Source organism: Balaenoptera acutorostrata, chromosome 2 (genome assembly GCF_949987535.1).
Source record: "Balaenoptera acutorostrata chromosome 2, mBalAcu1.1, whole genome shotgun sequence".
In the NCBI taxonomy this organism is placed as follows: Eukaryota; Metazoa; Chordata; class Mammalia; order Artiodactyla; family Balaenopteridae; genus Balaenoptera; species Balaenoptera acutorostrata.
The window spans coordinates 160,657,485-160,677,292 of record NC_080065.1 but is presented as its reverse complement, the minus strand read 5'-3'; the positions used below and the strand labels follow the sequence as shown (position 1 = coordinate 160,677,292).

General features: G+C 43.7%; 1 protein-coding gene across 3 annotated transcripts in view; it reads right to left on the bottom strand.

Moving 5' to 3' along the window:
• CPLX2 (complexin 2) overlaps positions 1-418 on the bottom strand; it is an 80,068-nt gene extending 79,650 nt beyond the window's left edge. For all 3 annotated transcript variants that reach the window (XM_028168553.2, XM_028168552.2, XM_028168555.2), the window contains exon 1: positions 171-418. The gene's annotated coding sequence lies outside the window, so the exon portion shown is untranslated. The remainder of the gene's footprint in view (positions 1-170) is intronic.
• Positions 419-19,808: the final 19,390 nt, after the last annotated feature.

The following is a 19,808-nucleotide window of genomic DNA, read 5'->3' as shown; positions in this document are numbered from 1 at the left end:
GGAAGAGCCGGCGGCAGCTGAGAGCTACTGGGAGAAGGAAGGAGGGCGGAGGAAGCCGCCCTCAGGGAGCTCTGCAGCGCGGGGCCTATGGCTAGGGTCCCTCCGGCGAACCTGCTCCAGCGGAGGAGGTGGCGGCTCAGCGACAGAGAGCGAGCGCGCGTTCTACGAACCTGTTGGAGGCTGCAGCTCCTCCGCGGCCGACCAGGGCGCCCGGGACCGAGATTCTGGCGCGTCTCTCCCTCCCCCACTTCCTGGGCTCCTCCGCAGAGGCGCTCCCTCGTGCCCGGGCTAGCACAAGTGCACGCAGGGGCCGCCGAGCCCCTCTTCGATCCGCTCCGAATGTCAGTCGGGCTGCAGGGCACAGAGCCGAGAGGCCTTCCCCAAGGGCAGACCCGCTCCCAGGGAGACCCAAGCTTCCTGAGAAAGGAGGCGGGGGCTGGCGACGGGGACGAGAGAGGGCGCCAGCAGAGGTGTCTGAAACCAAGAGGGAGGCATGGGGGAGTTCCCCATACAGTCGTTTCTGCCCTGAAGTTTGGAGACTAACGGGGTCCTGTTACTTAAGGGACAAAGGGCATCCTGCTTTGGAAATATCTCTCCCTCCCTCTCCATTTCTGTGACCAGGGACCAAATGCAAATCTTGTACCTGCTCTGTTGCAAACTCCACTCAGTGGTCCAACTGCCTCTAGTACCTAACTCCAGTCCATCATCTATCATTCCCTGGAGAGAGCTTTCTAAACCTTCCATATATACCGTGTATCTATAATAAAACGCAAGCTCTTTGGTGTGCCGTTTAAAGATCCTGTACCAGGAAGACCCAGGGCCTCCTCTCCAACTGTGTCCCCATCAGGACAGATGACCACTCCTTCTGAACAGGCTCACCCCAGTGCCTTAGCACCTGCTGCTCTTTGGCCTGGAACATTCTTCCCCCTTACTACTTATGCTTTATTTGCAAGCAAAAGTGTCTTCATTTTCAATGGAAATTTCCCTAAGTCCTAAGGCACAATCACTCTCTTTTCTAAGCTCCCTCAGCCTCTAAATGCCTTTACTAGACTACTTGTCACATTGTTTTGTAATTACTTACGTGTCTATATCCTCTGCTACCAGGCTCATAAAAACTGGTTCCATGTTTTATCTTTGTATCTCCATCTCCTAGCACAATAGAACTGTTGAATTGTTTAATTATGTATGCTGAGTGAATGTACACGTGAGAAACAGAAGTCACAGTAACTTCCTTTCCTTCATGTGATTGCTCATTTGAATATATATGCATATATATTCAATATATATTCAACACATGAATGTATATTCAAATGAGCAAGGAAAGGAAGATATTTATTTATTTATTTATTTATTTATTTAAAAAAAATCACAGCGTGCGAAGCTCCACATGGCAGCCTTCCATCAACTCTCCGTTGACTCAGTAATTCCACCTACAGTGACTTCCATTTTGTACCAAGCTGATTTTTTTTTTTTTTAATTTACTTATTTATTTTTGGCTGCGTTGGGTCTTTTTTGCTGCGCACGGGCTTTCTCTAGTTGTGGTGAGTGGGTGCTACTCTGCATTGTGGTGCATGGGCTTCTCATTGCATTGGCTTCTCTTGTTGCGGAGCACAGGCTCTAGGCGCTGGGGCTTCAGTAGTTGTGGCTCGCAGGCTCTAGAGCACAGGCTCAGTAGTTGTGGTGCACGGGCTTAGTTGCTCCGCGGCATGTGGGATCTTCCCGGACCAGGGCTTGAACCCGTGTCCCCTGCATTGGCAGGCAGATTCTTAACCACTGCTCCACCAGGGAAACCCTGGCAGGCGGATTCTTAACCACTGAGCCACCAGGGAAGTCCCCCAAGCTGCTTTAAAAAAAAATTTTTTTTTTTCCTGTTTTCTCTGTTTGGGACCCTCATAGCCTTGATCCTCACATGGCTGAATCTTCCTTGTCCTTTGGGTTTCAGCTCAAACGTCACCTCCTAAAGAGGCCTTTTCTGGCCATCTAATGCTTGCTTTCTGAATTACTCTTTAACATTGTCTATTTCATTTTTCTTAGTAATTATTACTCTTTAAAATTTGTATGTTTTCTGGCTGATCATTGACTTTCCCTCAACTGGGATTGAAACTCTAATAGGGCAAAGATCGTGGATGTCTTACTCCATGCAGTATTCTCAGTGGTTAGCTTTCTGAGAGGCACTTACCTCACCCCAATGCATCTATAGTCCCTTTCCCCTCGGAAAGGTTTGAGCTATCGTGCAGGTCATTGTGCAAACTTCTATTAGGTGTAAATTAACTGAGAATATTTAAGGAAAGGCGGTCACACTGATATTCCATAGGATGGGGAAGAAGAGGAAGTGGAGGGCCATAGATATGTGGCTGTGAGATGACAGGCCTGAATCACAGCCCCCTTTCAGCACAGCAACTCCCTTCTCCATACCATAGAAAGCACTTTCACATCCAAAGTCTCATTTGATATTCATAACAGTCTTATCTGGCAGGCATTATTCTCCCCAACATCAAAAATATCTGAAGCCAAAAAAGCAAGACTCATTTGACCAAGATCACACAGCTTGTAAGTGGTGATTCTATTCCTGGTACTGTGCTATGTACTGGGGATCTAGAACTAAGACATAGCTTCTGCCCTCCGGGATTTCACATTAGGAAGACATGGCACAGAAACAATGGATCATAACACAATTTTACGAATACTCAGCAGTGGTTCTCAACCTGGAGATGGATGGGTTGGAAAAGAAATAGATATGCTGCCAGGGTCAGAATACACTGACATTCTTTTCAATAGCAACTTCAATTTGTCCAGCCCTTCACAGGTATCAGGCACTGTACTAAGTGTTTTACACATGTTGTCTCAACTTATCATTCCTGCCTATTTTTTTCTATCCCCATTTTTCAGAGCTAACAAACCTTAGGGAGGTTAAGTAACTTGGCCAAGGTCATGAGGCTGGTAAACAGCTGAGCTGGGACTTAACCTGAGTTTGTTTGACTCAAAGCCTGAGTTCTTAACCATTATGCACCCCAAACCTACTGAATCTGAATGTCTGGTGAGCAGGGATGGGCCTGGGATTTGAAGATGATTCTTAGGTCATTCTGTTATATCTTAACTCCTTTGAGAAACACTCATGTAGAGAGTGCTGCAGAAAAAGAGGGAGGAGGAATGAAAACTATCTGTGGGGAGGAGTTACAGGAGGTTGAAATTGGATCTTGAAGGATTGAGTGGGAGTTTTGAGGCAGACAGAACACAGAGTATTTCAGGCAGAGGGAATGGAATATTCAAGGTCCTTGAGGCATGGAAATTAAGGGACGGTTAGTGGTTTGGTTTGAATGGAGAGTAAGGCTGGTGTAAGGGATGAGAGATGGGAAATGAGTCTGGAATTCAGTTTGGACTTGGCTGTATGCCTTTATCCTACAGGCAGTGGAGAACAATTGAAAGGCAAGAGCTCTGCTTTAACAACATCACCTTGATCATCTCACAAGAGCAACATTGGATAAGTCCTTTACAATTTGCAAAGTGCTTTCTACTAACAGCAATATTGCTCTAGAGTGATGTGAACCTGACGCTCCGTGAGGGCACCATATTTTTGGGCTTTTCTTACTGTTCCCTAGCACTTAGCAGAGAAGCTGGTACAATGTAGGAGCTCAGTAAGTATGTGTTGAAGAGGAAGAAATTGGAGGAATCTAGTTTAGAGGTTGCTGCAATAATTCAAGTAAAAGAGAAGTGATGAGAAGCATCACTTAATCCAAGACTGCAGAATTCTTTGAACTACTGACTCTGGAAAGTAAAAACCTATGGCCCCCTACCCCTGAGCACCTTCAAAAGGCTGGAATTTAGTTATCCAAAATGGTTGCTGAAATAATTGCAACAATTTCCCTCTCCAACATACAGAAAAGCACACTGGCATCTAGGCGACCAGCACACAGCCAAGCCAGGATTTCCTCTGTTGTATGCACTTTATGTCTTTTGGCTCCTGAATTTTGGTCCCGATGGTCTCTATTATGTGGCAATAACATTACGTGCCATCATTTGTTTCAGTGTTTTAAAGGGCAATCACCATGCTAATGAAACTCAGTCTTGGCTCAAGAACTAAAATCTATTTACCTTCTGTTTCTCCACCCCTCTGGGAAGTCCACATGGACCCTGATAATGGCTAACTTACAGACCACTGACTTATATTAGGTCCCTTTATAGCCCTTGACATATATTAACCCTGTGAGGTAGGTATGACTCATCCCCACTTTACAGATGAAGAAAAAAGAAGTCAAGAGCTTTGCCTGACAGAGGCAGACTTCAAACCCTGGCTGTTTGGCTTGAGTCTGCAGGCTCCAACATTATACCTGACTGCCTCCCATTCTGTTTCCTCCCAGACCTGTGTAAGCCTGGCAAATAATTTTAATCTCTGAGACCCCCAGTTTCCTCTTCTGTAAATTGGGGATAAAAATAGCTACTAAGGAAGGTTGGTGGGGAAATAAATGAGGTAATATATGAAGACATCTAAATGGTGCTGCTTCCTCTCCTGGTCTTCCTCATCTGGACCAGGGGTTCCACACCTGCCCAGCTGCTTGGGTCACTGGCCACTGTTGAAGTCTTCCTTTTCCTCAGCATCCAATCCATCAGCAAATGATTTAAGCTCTGCCACCAAAATACATCCTAAATTAGTCTACTTCTTTCCCTCTCCACCACATCGCATCTCATCCACACCATCATCATCTTCTGCCTGGGCTACTACAACAGCCTCTTAACTGATCTCCCTGGTTCCACTCTTGCTCCCCAAAGTGATTTTTAAAACATATATCCCATACAGAAAAGAACACAAATCATGAAAGCAGTTTGATTAATTACCACAAAGTGATCACAACTGTGCAACCAACGCCCAGATAGTGAAATGGAACATTATAAGTCCCCTTCATGGCATCCCAGTTATTTCTCCCTTACTCTGCCTCATAGGTAACCACAATTCTGACTTCTGACACTACAGATGAGTGTTGCTGACTTATAAAAAATCATACGCCATGTGTTTTGTGTTTGACGTCTTTTGCTCAATATCATGTTTGTGAAATTCATTCACGTCATTGCCTTTGTCAGCAACGTGCTGCTTTTCGTCACTGTGTAGTATTCCACTATATGACTATATCTCAATTTGTTGATGGATTTTTGAGTGGTTTTCAAATTTTGTGTAGATCTTTTGATACATATAAGTTTTTTTTATAGTCCCATGAATGAAATAAATGGGTGAGGTGTGTATATATTCAACTTTAGTAGATATTGCCATACAGTTCTCCAAAGTTGGGATACCAGTTTATACCTTATAAGCTGTGTATGAGAGTTCTGGTTGGTCCACATCTTCACCAACCCTTGGCATCGTCAATCTACTTTTGCTTTTATCCATTCTATGTACGTAATGAGTATGTAGTGGTTTTAATTTGAATTTATCTGATGGCTAATGAAGTACTTATCCACATGTTTAATGACTATTTAGAAAATTTCTTTTGTGAAGTGCTTGTTCATATCTTTTGTCAATTTTTCTATTGTGATATCTGTTTTTTCCTTATTGATTTGTAGGAATTCTTTATATATTCTGGGTAAGAATCCTTTAAGGCTAGATATATTGTAAATATCTTCTCCCAGCCTGTGGTTTGCCCTTTGCCTCTCTTGATGGTATCTTGTGGCAAACAAAAGTTGCTAACTTTATTGTAGTTCAATTTATCAATTTTTCCTTTACATTTAGTGCTTTTTGTGTTCTGTTTAAGAAATTTTTGTCTATCCAAGGTCATGAAAACATTCTCCTTGTTATCTTTTAGAATCTTTATTGCTTTAGTTTTTATATTTAGATTTACAATCCACATAGGATTGATTTTAGTGCATGGTAGGAAGTAGGGTTTAAGATTAATTTTTTTTTTTGACTGTATGGCTACCCTATTGACACAGCACCATTTATTGAAAGAAAGATCATTTTCCCTTGCACTGCTCTGCATGCTGTCTTTGTTATAAATCAAGTGTTCCTATTTGTTTGGGTCCAATGTGGCTTTTAAAAGTATGAAACAGATCAAGTTATTAGCCTCCTACACATCTAATACATCTTTCCTATTGAACTCAGACTAAAACCCAAACTTCCTATCATAGGCTTTAAGGTTTCACATTGTCTGGCCCCACTTATCTTTCAGATCCTGTTATTCCACCACTTACCCTCTTGCTCTTGAGTATTCCTCAATATTCAGGCATTTGTACAAATGTCTTCTCTCGGAAGTTTTAGCTGCCTACATTCTCTAAAATAGCCCCTCTTATCCCAAGTTACACTCTATATGATTATCTTGTCTTGCTTTTGATAACACTTATTGCTCTTAGAAACATTTATTTTTTTTCTGTTTCTCTCACCAGAATGTAATCTCCACGAGAGCAAGTCAATTACTTTTATCTCTGAGCCCACAGTGCTGGAGAAACTGGCTCAATGGATGTCTGTTGATTCCGTGAGGATGACACCTTCTCCACTCTATTTCTCATGTCATCCAACTCTTGTGTCAGTGCAGTGCGCAACATCTCAAAAGTTGTAGCATTGAGTGACACACTGAATAGATAGGCTGAAAATTTCCAACATTATCAATTTTACACCTTACTTATTTTCCTATTTTTATTGATGTTCTTAAAATCCCAGGCATCATTATTTCATCAAATCAATTTATATTAATTTTTGAGGGGAAAAGAAGGAACGTTGATATTTCTTGAACACTTATTATATCTCATTCAATCCAAAACAGCCATTTGAAGGGAAGTGTTATCACCCCCACTTTACAGATGAAGAAACAGGGACTCAGAGAGGCAAGTATAGTTAAGTGCTCATAAAAATAGTTTAATCAGATTGCATAAAAGTTACTCTAATGAAGCCACTTCAAGCCCATATCAGAATATTCCACAGACTTCATGGCACAGGCAAATGAGGCATTTAGCAGAGGATTTAAATTTGGTTTTGGGGAATAGAACTTGGGTTCTAGGCCTGGTCTTACCCCTCACCAAATTTGTGACATTGGACAAGCCACATAAACCAAATTTCCTCATGTGTAAAGAGACAATAAAATAGAATCTATTTTTTAGGATTATTGAGAGGATTAAATGGTAATACGCCTGTAAAGTGCTTGTATATAAAACAGCTCAGTAAATGTTGGCTGCTATTATTATTGTTGTTTTGAATAGTAATTCAGTTTGCTCTTTCAAGATGTTGCTGAGGAGTTGCAACAGGAGATAAGATGCTTAGAAGTAATTCATGTAGAATTAAAATGTATGTAAAATCCTTCAAACCAGGACTTTGAGAGTAATCTTCTTCTGGTGGGGAAGAACATTCTGAGCATGTCTCCGCTTGCTCCTACAGAGAAAGGTAATAGGCTCAGAGAGGTGAATTGACTTGTCCAAGGTCACAGAGCTTGGATCCAAACCCAAACCCATTTGACTCTCAAGCTTTGGTACAATTCAAGTCACAAAGGTACTTGGTCCCCTCCCCTGGTTTCTGAAATCACAGCCCCTCCCCTCTCCATTGCATCTGCCATAAGGATTGAGAAAATCCAGAGATAACCCCAAGCCTCATTTGAGCTAATAATCACATCCATTTATCTCCCCACCAAGCTACTTATTGCAGCGGTAGACAACGGTCCAGCTGATCAGGGTCAGCGACTTCTCTGGCACTGCCTGGTTGGGGGTAGAGAATGTTCTAATGACTGGGTGGGAGTCAGAGTCCTACAGAGAAAACAGCAGATAATCAGACACTGACTCACTGGATAGGGGTGGCATCCAGGGGCTGAGGACAGCATTATCCATAGCTCTCTGGGGCAACTGAGAGACTACTTCATGAGCATTTACTCAGTCTCAGAGACCAGAGAGGAAGGACTCTCTGAGCTTCATTTTCCCTATCTGCAAAATGGAGATAAAGTCATCTATGTTGCAGGGTCCTTGTGAAAATTCAATGATATATTGTATGTGTTAAAATGGCCTGTTTCCAGCTCAACGTCAGCTGAGGCTACAAAGTCCAGAAATAAAATATAGGTGACAAGCACCCCCAGGCAACGTGAGGTCCCAGTCCACCCACGAAAGATATACTAATCGATTCTGAAGCAAGTTTGGCCATACTTACGGGCATAAAAAGGTTGAAGTTAAAAGGGAGGAAGAGAGAGGATTTCTTCAGAGTTAGTGGTGTTCTGGGTACTACCCCACCCTCCCACTGCCATGGGGGAGAAAGAGGAGCACCTTACGAGTAAGAAGGGCTCTGCGGAGATTCCCCTGGAGAGTCTCATCTGGGCCTTCTGACATCAGAAGGCACTTAGGCTGATATCATCCATGTCTGGAAAACCCTAAAGGCAAAAGAGTATGGCTAGATGGCTGTACTGATAGCATTCATTATTTCAACAAATATTTACTGAGCACCGACCATGTGCCAAGAATAGTTCCAGCTTCTTAAAATTCATCAGTGAACAAAACAGATATAATCCCTGCCTTTGAAGTGCTCACCTTCTCAAGGGCAGGGAGATACACAATAAACATATAAATGAGTAAGGCATCTGTTGTGAACATTGTTATGGAAAAATTTTAAGCAGAGATGGAACTGGGGAGAGCTGGGGATGTTAATATTTTTTCTGGTGGGTCAGAGAAGGCCTCACTGATAAGGTGCTATTTAAGTAACAGCTTGAAGAAAGCAAGGGAACAAGCCACGTGGGCATAGAACAGGGACTGCAGAGGCCCTGGGGTGGGAGTTTGCCTGGCATATCTGAGGAATCGGAATCCAGTTGGAGATCCAGTTGGTTAGACTGGGGTGAGCAAGGGGAAAGTGGTTGGAGGGGAGGTAAGAGTAATAGAGGTGGGGGAGCTTGATTGTTATGGTGAGGACTTTGGGTTTAAGTAGACATTTGATAAACATTGGATGAAGAAAGGCAAGAACAGAAGAAAGGACTTGGGGTCCAATGGAGTATCCAAAGAAGCAGGGAATCTGAAACAGTAATGCTGTCAGGGAGCCTTAGGGCAGGACACATCATCCCCTAGACTCACAGATGGTGGAATTCAGAGTTTTCAGAATCATGAACATAAAACTGGCTGTCCTAGTGGATATATTTGTGTACTGAGTGGGGGACCAAAAACTTAGGCCTGGACCATGTTTTGCCATTTTGGGGGCAGGTTTGAATTTGGTTTTCTAGAAACTTATCTTGTAAGAAGTCAGTGGCATTATCATGAAAAAATATAGAATTTAAGAGTTCAAGTCACATCTCCACTGCTGACCTGTCATGTGTTCTTGGCCTGAATGTCAGTTTGCGCACATGGACAACAGGGTTACTAGTATTTACCTTGCAGAGGAAGAGGAAGTGTGAGTCTCCAAGGAGGTAACGGATGAAATGTGAAAAGGTGTGCAGACACAAATTGTTATCACCGCCTTGGGGGCAGTTAAGTACCTTTAACACACCCTCCATCCAGGAAGTATGTGGGACTTGTGGTCTGGAGTCAATTTTAAGCCTTCCAACATCCATTTCCCCCTTCATAAGAGTAGCTTTCATTTCTCATCTTGTCTCTCATCAGTGTCTTTCATCTCCCTGGTCACAGAAATTACACAAGGGTCAGCCAGTGAAATAATCAAAGTCAGCCAACCAGGGCCAATAAGACTCAATATTTTTTCTCTTGTTCAGCAACCTCTACCCCCCTGCCCACCGCACCCCCCCCCACCACCTTTTATTTATTCCTGGAATATTTTAAAGCAAGTCCTAGAATCATATCATTTGACTTAGTATGTACCTCTTACCAATAAGAATTTTTTCTTTCTTTTAAGTATAACCATAATGCCATTATCAAGACTAATAAAATTAACAATAATTTTATAAAGTTTTTTGACAATAGCAGACTGAGGCATTGGCTAGGGATTCCAAATAAAAATACTGGTGGTTAGGAAGCCCATAAAGAAGTGCTGATACAAGGGACAGAATTAGATGGTACCCTTAGAAATTATATTGTAAAAGAATATTAATTAATATGAGGAAAAGTTCAAAATGAGTATATATAGTAAACATTTTGTTAAGTATAAACTATGTATAACATTTTTGTTGTGTACAAACATATATACATATATATAATCTATATCTCTTTCTACCTAGCATATATATATATATTTTTTTTTTAAGGTGAAAAAGCATATACTAATATGTCCAGGATTCTCTGAGAAGTGGGACAACTGTTTATTTTTTGCTTTACATCCCTTTATGCTTTTCAGTGTGTGTGTTTGTGTGTGTGTGTGTGTACATGCATGTATTGGGGACCAGGGGGCAGGAAGAATGTTGGGGGAAGGATTATGGTCTCTCTGATGGGGCTAAATTAATATAATAAAGACTCATTTCTGAGACTTGTATAGAGCTGTTGGTGAGTGAATTTAGTAATGTTTGGAGATACTGACAGATGTCCTCGGACAAGAGAGGAGCCAGCTTTAGGATGAAGATACTGTTGCAGAAGGCAGAGAGGAGAGATGGCATGAAATTGGATTCTTTGTGGCATCACTTGAGAGTCTGAACCAAGCCTTACCTGAAGCTAGGCCAACCTCTGCCCTTTTTGGTTATGTGAGACAAAAAATTTTCTTTATGGTTTAAACCAGTTTGAGTTGGATGTTCTGATACTTTCAACATAAGGAATTCTAACCACTGTGTAGTGGGTTATGAGCCCCCAATGTCTGATGAAAAAAGGTTGGTTTTGGAATTTCCTAATGTGAAGTCCCATTCACAAGATTCCTGTCCCAAGATGTAGCCCCAAGGCAGAGTCGTTTGTCAATCTCAATTTTCCTTGAGAACGCATGGTTAACTGCTACCTCTTTCTCTTGGTGATAAGTGGGGCCAATCTGGCAGAAACGTCAGCATTGTGAACTGGCGTTGGGGACTGGATGGAATTGGTCTGGGTTATTCCCTGGAAGAGGCTGGTATAATCCAAGTAGACACCTGGAATGAAGAGGAGAGCTTAGGACAGCACAGAGAAGAGGGTGAAGAAAGACAAAGAACTAAAGAGGTGGAGACAAATGGAAAAGCAGAGTGGGAGGCAGGGTATGAGGTAGTGCAGGGCATGGTGGGGTTGTGGAAAGAGACAACTGTCCCTGAGGTCCTTTCTCAGTGCGTACAAGGAGGTGGGCATATACTGAAGGGTGGGCAGGCTGGAAGTGGGAGGATATCCTGGAAGATTGAGGTCTTCTGGTGCTAAGGAAAACGCAAGTCTGGTAGCCAAAGGACACAACAATAACATGGTATGGTCAAGGCAGTTGAAGAGGATCTTGCTTTCCCAAGAATAATTGGGGACCAGAAAAAAAATATCCCATTCAATATGAACCACTTCAAGTAGGGACTACCATTTTGTAGTAAATACAGGCTAATAGATTTGATTTGGAATTTGTCAAGAGTTTAAAAATGAAATAAAATTAACAAGAGCTTATATTTAGAAAAACACAGGTCATAATGGAAGCTATGTGTTGATTTTAAGGACAAACAAGAATTGAATCAAGTGTTGAATTTAAGGGTGTTTTTTTTTTTTCAGTAAAACTGGACAGCTCATTACAATCTTCTTTATTTTTCACTTGACTTTTGCAGTACATTTATCAAGAGGCTTATTTTTGAACAAATATTCATGGATTAAAAAAATATTCCCAAGGGTGTCTCTTAATACTTTGATATCAAAATTATTCTCTTTTGAAGTGCCTTTGCATCCATTTGCATGGTGTTCCAGTTACTTTTGCTACATAATAAACCACTTCAAAAATTAGTGGTTTGATAAGAAACAATCATCTATTTAGGTCACTAATCTGCAATTTGGGCAGGGTTTGTGGGGAAGGCTGGTCTCTGCTCCATGTGGCATCAGCTGGAGATACTTGACTGGGGCTGGTGACTTCACCCCCGGGATTGCTTACTCACATGGCTGGCAAGTTGGTGCTGATGGTCCGTTGGGAGCTCAGCTGGGATTGAGAACTGTTGGTGCCCCAATATCTCTCTACTTGACCCTGCCACAGGCTGGTCAGCCTTCCTCTGGTCTAGATTCCAAAAGTGAGCATCTCAAGAGAACCAGGCAGAAGCTGCATGCCTTTTCTAATCTAGCTTCAAATGTCAAATAGTGCCACTTTTGCCATCCTCTCTTGGTCAACCAATTACCAAGTTTGGCCTTGATTCAAGGGGAATGGACATAGACCCAACTCTTGATGGGAGGAATGTCAGAGAATTTTGGGGCCATGTTTTAAAACCATCATGGTCTGCTCCTTAATCAGAAACTATTTATGTTTTTCCCATATGCAAATTACATTCATTCCTACTAGTACTTTCCCTAAATCTCATCAATTTTGTTGTCAGGTACAGGCTCAAGGTTTAGAATCATGTCATCTAAATCAGGTTCAGGTGTGGATGACCTCCAGTGGCATCACTTGAGAATGGGGCTGGGGTTCTTTCAAACTTCCTGATTTGTCCAGAATTGGAACAGAACTGGGTCCGTAGAGTGGTGGTCAGTGGGCCTCAGCTATGAGGATATGAGGAGAGTAAAAGCTGGTATCTGATGCTGGGTGAGAGCAGAGACCACATCCGGAGCAGATCCATCTCAGAACACGGAGAAAGATGAAGGCAGGGGCTGGACAGTTTCAGGGGGCAGGCAAGCAGGGGAGTCTTGAGTTCTCAGAAACCCTGTCTGAGTGCCAAGAGCCTTCTAGGTACAGAATTGTTGTAGAAGAGGCTACATGGGGAGCAGTGGCTCACAGGAACACACAGGTATGATTTATTATGTGCCTGTGAGGATGACAGTGATGACAAAAATGTTAATAATGACAGTGATAATAATAATGATGATGATGTTGATGAGGATGAAAATTAACCCCATTTGGTGAAAATTAACAAAGCCTACACATGTTTATTGGTCTGTTGTTTTGACATGTCCAGTATCATTCCACCTTTTATCTATAGTAGCATCTTGATTTTCCTTTGGATACTTTTTTTTCTCCATGATCAGTCCTTGTTAACTGGGTGGAGTTAAGCCAACCTGGAACCCAGGGTTTCAAACCTGGACACACTACTTAAACTTGGCTGATGGGAATATGGTATTTCCCTGGCTACAGTGATTGGTTGAGGAGTAGACATTTAACCTAAAATGTGCCAAGCAAAGCCCAAAGAGGCCAATCTTAAGACTATTGGTAAAGAAACACTCTCTTTCTGCTGGTAGAATATAAGTCTAGAGCTGCTTCAAGAGAAAGTTTATCTGAAAATAAAGCAATCTTGGAGGACAGTAGAAGAGAGAGACAGAGACAGAGAGACACAGAGGAATAGAAACATGAGAGAGACAGAGACAGAGACAGAGAGAGATTTCTGATGATGTCATTTGAGAACCTGGCTTCTGAAGTTAGATGTACTCTTAAACTTTTCAGTTACACCTTGAACCAATAAATGCCTCCTTGTTTTTTCCCCTTAAGTTGGAATTCAGTTAATGTCTGTCATTTCCAATCAAGAGTTCTAATAGTGTATCTCTTACACAGTCTGTACAATAACTCTATGAGGTAGATATATTAATATATGTGAGACATAATTTGTCCCTTTTACAGATAAGGAAATAAGCTCAAAGTGAAAAGTGTCTGCCTCCACCTGCAGAGCTTGTAGAGGGCCAAGTTCACTGAAAATCAAATGTTTTTCTGGCTCCAGGTTTAGTGAGATGCACATTCCATGCCCTGGATGATTTCCACGTTCCTTCCCAGCTCTCAGATTCTATTTCTCTGTCCTCACTGCCTCAGAGTTGGACAGGTGCCTGGTCAGGGGCAGCAGGTAGTGGACCAGCTGCTGCCTGGGTCAGGAGCCCAGCATGTTCTCAAGGACACAGATGGGCTGGAAGCCTTGTGCATGGGCAGGGAGCCTGAGGCGGGGGTGGACACGGGTTCCTGGAGAAAAAGCTCATTCAAGACTCACTGATGCCCAGCATTGGGCTCTAAGCCCGCAGGGTACCGGCTTGGTACGACTATTCTCTATGTGCCCAGTGCCCAGCGTGCAATGTCTGTTTAACTCAGCCCTTGAGAGCTCTTATGCAACTGGGGGGAAACCTCCTTGGAGATCGTGACTGTCTCCTTGGATGTGTGTGTGTAACAGGGAGAAACATGGCAAACTCTGGAAGCTCATCCTAAATTTTTAGCACGCAGGGGAGCCCTGGAAAATCTTGTTGAACTGAGATGAATAAATACCTTAAACTCCTTGGAGTCACTAGACCCACCACTCTAGAATTACAACTCTTTGATTTCTATAGGATTAATAAAGTAATAGATGCCATTTTCTAGATTACAATTAAAATACCACTACTAATTACTAGTTAGCACCATTTATTGAACAACTACTATGTGCTAGGTACTAGCTTGGGGCTTTACATTCGTGATCTCATTTGATTCTCAATATAGTCCATGAAGATGTATTTTTATTTATTTCCACTTGATAGATGAAGAAATAGAGGCTCAGAGACATGAAATCACACATATGCAGAGCCTCATGGAATGCATATCAACAGAGCTAGGAATTTCTACCCAGATCAGGATGATCTCACAACCATGGCTTTCCCTCTGTGCCTGTTCTGCTACCAATTATTGAATTGAGCCAGAGCAATCAAATATCCTCAAGGCAGAGTGTGGCTTTCACTTGATTTAAGCAGCTAGAACAGATCCGTTTCTAAGATGCCATCTCTTCCGTAGGTCTGAATGTCTCTGGAAATCTTCTGGCTGCCTCTCAAGCTTATTAAATGGTCAACACAGAAGCGTTCATCTTTCTGACTGCAACCCTTCTCCTCCTCCTGTCTTCCTCATCTTACTGGGGGCAGGGTGGTGACAGCTGGTCAAGACAGAAACCTGGATATCATCAGAGACTTTTTCTTTTTCATTCCTCATGTCTAATCCATTGTTAGGTCTGGTATGGTCCCCCCATCCCCACCTTCCTCCCCGTGTTAGTTTAAGCCTCATCATCTCTTGCCCAGGTGACTGCAGCAGCCTCTTCCGTGGTCTCCCTGCCTCCTTTCTTCTCCGATTCTCCGTTCTCCATGTCAACTGCTCAGGTGACCATTCTTTAGCACAGATTCAACCTCAATCAATCCTCATTGCCTGGAAGATAAAGTCCAAATGCCTTAGCCTGGTATCCAAGACCTTCACAGACTGACGCCTGCCCACTTCCCAGACTCCTCTTCTACCAGGTCCTCTTCTCTCTCCATCCTCTCACAACATATGCTCTTACAACTTCCCGTCACCAGTGTGAGACAGGAGACAAGAGAGGAGAGCCCTGAAAGTGAGAGAAGAAGAGATGGCTGTGACAACGAGCTGTCTATTTCTGGCACAGTGGCCCTACCCAGTAGTAAAAATAGGCTGTTCAGTGTTTGTAGGGTCTTGCTAGTTCTTTCCTTCCTTTTGGGAGGAGAAGGGGGACGAGGAGCAGGCCAGAGCATGGGCAGGTCCCCACCCTACATGGACACTGTGGGAAGGGGCTCAGAAGTATAAAATAGTGTCCATCTGGCTTCCACTTAACCGTCTGCCTCGATAAATGACTCTTCCCTATTCCTTGAAGCTGGTGGTGGGCGAAAGCCAAGGCCAATAGCTTCCTCTCCAGTTGAGTTGACACAAGTCTTTATGCTCTGCCAGTTGAGCTGCAGTGTAGCAGGAATCATTTGTATTTGCTACCTTGAAATAACTCATTTTTATGGAGTGTTTCCAAAGCATTCAACTTCGCTTTCATAGGAATGACCACTTTCTCTTTTGTGCACTCATACTTTATCACTTCACATCATATTTAACTAAATAACATAGTTACAATAAGGACTTCAATACAAGTAAAATATAGGGAAGAAAGTTCTATTTCTATGAGAAGTAAGTTGAATGAAGTTGAATAACTCCATAAAGGTCAGTTGCTAAAAAAATTTTTTGTCCAGTTACGTGTGGGTGAGAGACCTGTAAAGTATCAAGAAAATAGGCAGAAAAATCCAGAAGGTTTCAGCACTCGGGTTGCTTTTTCTTCTTTCATTTTGAGGGTGCCTGAAGTATAAATGTTAGACATATTATGGCTATGGTTTATGGAGAAAGAGATGCAGAATTCCATCAACAGACTATTCTTAAAGGCCTCAGGCTTCCATCTAAATATGTTCAGATACCTGTACATTTATATGCTTTAAGTTAGAATAAGATGTTTAGGCAGTAGTATGGGTCTGAGTATTTGAGTCCTGAGCCCCTCCATTCATATGTTGAAATTCTAAGGCCCAGTGTGATGGTATTAGAAAGTGGGGTCTTTCGACAGTGATTAGGTCATGAGGGTGGAGCCCTCATGAATGGAATTAGTGTTCTTATAAAAGAGATGCCAAAGAGCTCCCAGCCCCTTCTACCATGTAAGGAAACATGCTGCTATGATCCAGGAAAGGAGCCTTCACCGGAACATGGCTATGCCGACACCATGATCTCGGACTTCCCAGCCTCCAGAACTGTGAGAAATAAACTTCTGTTGTTTATAAGCTATCCGATGAGGCATTGTGCTATACCAACCTGAACACCCTAAGACAGGCAGCAGATATTTTGTTGTTTAAATTATTTCCTGCTTTAATGGACTTTTTTGATTAACCAGTCAACTCGCAGCCCCAGCTGTGTGAATTCAGTTATAATCACCATACACAGTGCAGGGAGCTCAGAAGTTGGGAGACCAGATAATAGATAGACATAGATACAGAGATAGAAAAGTAGAAATATAGACACAGATATAGAGCGATACATACACAATCACCATTCTTCCATACCTAGCTCGTGAGAATGCTCTGTGTGGTGCTTCCTGCCCCCTCCCCAGGCAAAGTCATTCACTGTGTCATTTGTGCTCTGTTTCACTTTCCACATTGCATGGCAACTATTTCTTTTGTGTTTTGGATAGTCAGAGATAAACTTGATGAAGTAGAAGGAGCCCAAGTTTTGAGACCAGACAGACTTGGGTTTGAATTTCCATTCTATCCCTTCCTGGCTGTGTGACCTGGGGCAATACTCACAACCCCTCTGAACCTGAGCTGTGACCTTCAACAGGGGCACATATAAAGAGCCGAATAAATAAATGGCCATTGTTATAATTCTTATTTGTTATGGGACATCCTCCTGTTTTGTACACTTCTGTTGATGCATCATTTTTCTCTGGAGCTCCCCAAGCGCATGACAGTGTCCTATTCAACTTTGTATTCTTAGTGTCCCTCCATCAGAGTAAGAATCCACTGAGTTTGTAGAATTAAATCATCTTGTACTTCTTTGATGTTAATAATTTTTGAATCATCATCAGAGGCCTTCGGGTGCTTCCTTGAAAGTTTCAAGGGGGATGAGGGGAAGGAAAGAGGAGTCAGAGTTGGGGGGAAGACAGAGGGAGAGGAAGAGAGATGCAGGACCTGGGGGGTCTGGACTGGCCTCTCCCACCCCCCACCGCCTTGTGGCCTCATTAGCTGCCAGTGACCAGGTGGAAGGACACTGCTGTAGCAGGTTCCTGGGATGCTGGAGCAGGCTGATGGAGACGAAGCTGCTCTGTCAGCCAGAATATCAGGTTCTGTCAGTCACTCAGGTCCCTCTGGCTGGGAATGAAGCTGGTGCCAGGAGCCCCAGGGGAGGCAATAACAGATGCACTGACGGGGGCAGGGAGGGAATGATGGCATTTTCTGAGGCCTCGCTGTGTCTTTGGCACGGTACTGGGCACTTTTACACCCATCCTCATTTCCTGCTCATGTCGACCCCAAGGAGTGAAGCAGTAATTATATTGCCAAGTTAAAAAAGAAAAAAATGAAGCCCAGAGAAGCTAAGTGTACCAGCCACGGTCACACAGCTATGAAGAGGGTTTGAAACCAGATCAGCCTGAAACTATGTACTAGGCTTTTTTTTCTTTTTTTTAAACAAGGTGACCTCCAGTCCATTCTACTTGGGCTGAGCCGACCAAGAACACAGGACCCAGTGGACTAAACAACCTTAGGGTTCTTGTCAGGATCTCACTGACATAAAGTCAGGACCCCAATGCAGAGGGTCCCAGCCCTGCCATTTCACGGTTTATTGACCTGGTCAAGCTTTTTCACCTCCCTGAGCCGCACTTCCATCACCTGCAAAAAGGGGCCATAATACATATCCTGACTACCAAGTGGACATGTTGGGAAGATGGAAAATATGAATAACAGTTATGGTGTACTTGTCCTGTGTCAGGTACTGTGACAAGCCCCTGCATGTGTTATCGCATTTAAACTTTCCGCAGGCCTAGGCGTAGAGGTTATTGTTAGCCACATCTAAAGAACGTGGAAAACGAGACTTTGAAATGTTATATAACCTTCTCCCCAATCACGCAGTTAGAGTTGGAGCCAGGCTGCATTGCGGACCGCCTGCTGCAGAGCCTGAATGCTTGCCCTTCCCTAAAATGTGTGTAAAATAGCTTTTTAGAATGTAAAAAAAGAACAGAAATCTATTACTTATTAAAGTTATAATGTAGCAGGTCTTCTGCTCATGGCTTCACCTACATCTTTTCACATACTCCCCAACTGCCCTGGAAATCAAGGCCCAGCACACTGTGGCTCAGAGAGGCTAATTCACCTGTCCAAGGTCACACAGCCAAAACAGGGATGAAAACCAGGTGTGCCTGACCCCAAAACTCTAGGGATGAGGCTACTGCTGTACATGATGATGGCGGTTGACCTGGTGCTGGGGTGACTGGAATCCAGAAGGAGGACCCAAGGTGAAGCCTTCAGCTCCTTGAGCGCCTGGGATGAGGTCATGTCCTCAGCGGCACTCCTGTGCTTCCGCCCGGAGACATCCCTGTTGATGCTGCTGTTTTGTTTTCCTTTTAATAGTTTCACTCATGTCTCAGCTCGGCTTTTCTGTCCCTAGGCGCTTTAATCACCAAGGGCCCTGTTCCAAACGTGCCATGCATAACTAATGAAGGAAATAAAGAATGCCTGCTGCTTCCACAACAGAGCTGAGCCGGGGCCAGGTGCAGTGGGGGATGCAGGGCGCTGGGAAGTTGCAGAGATCTCTGGGGTTAGAGCCCGGCTCTGCCTCTGTCCTGCTGCGTGACCTCTGACAGGCCTCTTAAGCTCTCTGTATTTCAATTTCCTAATTTGCCGAATGGGGAGGAAGGCTTCTTGGCAATCCTCAGGGAGCTGGCCAAATCAAACGGTTCTGCAGAAATGTTTGGGGAAATGTGAGCAGGTGAACAAGGCAGGCTGAGGGAGTGATGATGATGGTTCTTTACTACCTGTGCAGTTTAGCTGGATCACCTTCCATCTGTTCCTCACTGTAGTCCAGCCAGAAAGCACCAGGAGTCCTGGTTTACCGAGGCTCAGAGGGGAAGGGTCCAGCGCAACACCCCAGAGCTTGGATCACCCACCGAGCACACCTCATGTCTCCTAAGCCGGTGCTTTTTACCTCTAGGATGAAACTCACCTCTAGCATGAGCAGGTGCCCCAGGCTGTTCTTCATAAGCCCAGCAATTCCCCGGGGAGGAGGTTTTTCCTTTGAGCAGAAACCCAAAGACCTGTAAAGCTCCTGCCTGCTCAAGAGATAAACAAGGGCTTGCCAGCTGGAGTGGAAGGGGTCTGGTGCCTCTCTGGGCTCCACACGTGCAAACCAGACATCCTCAGAGACACTCAGGGTGGACGGAGGTAGGGAGTGGTCTCGGAGGGAAGCGTGCTGAAGCTAGGCCCACTGTGAGAAGAGCAAGGGCCACCCAGGACCTGGAGGTGGGGGGACAGGCGTGGGACAGGAGAGCATCCCTGCGACGGTGGTAGACGTTGGGGTCCTTCAGTCACCCAGCAGCATCCCCATGTTGTCAGGATTGCAGGCTCTG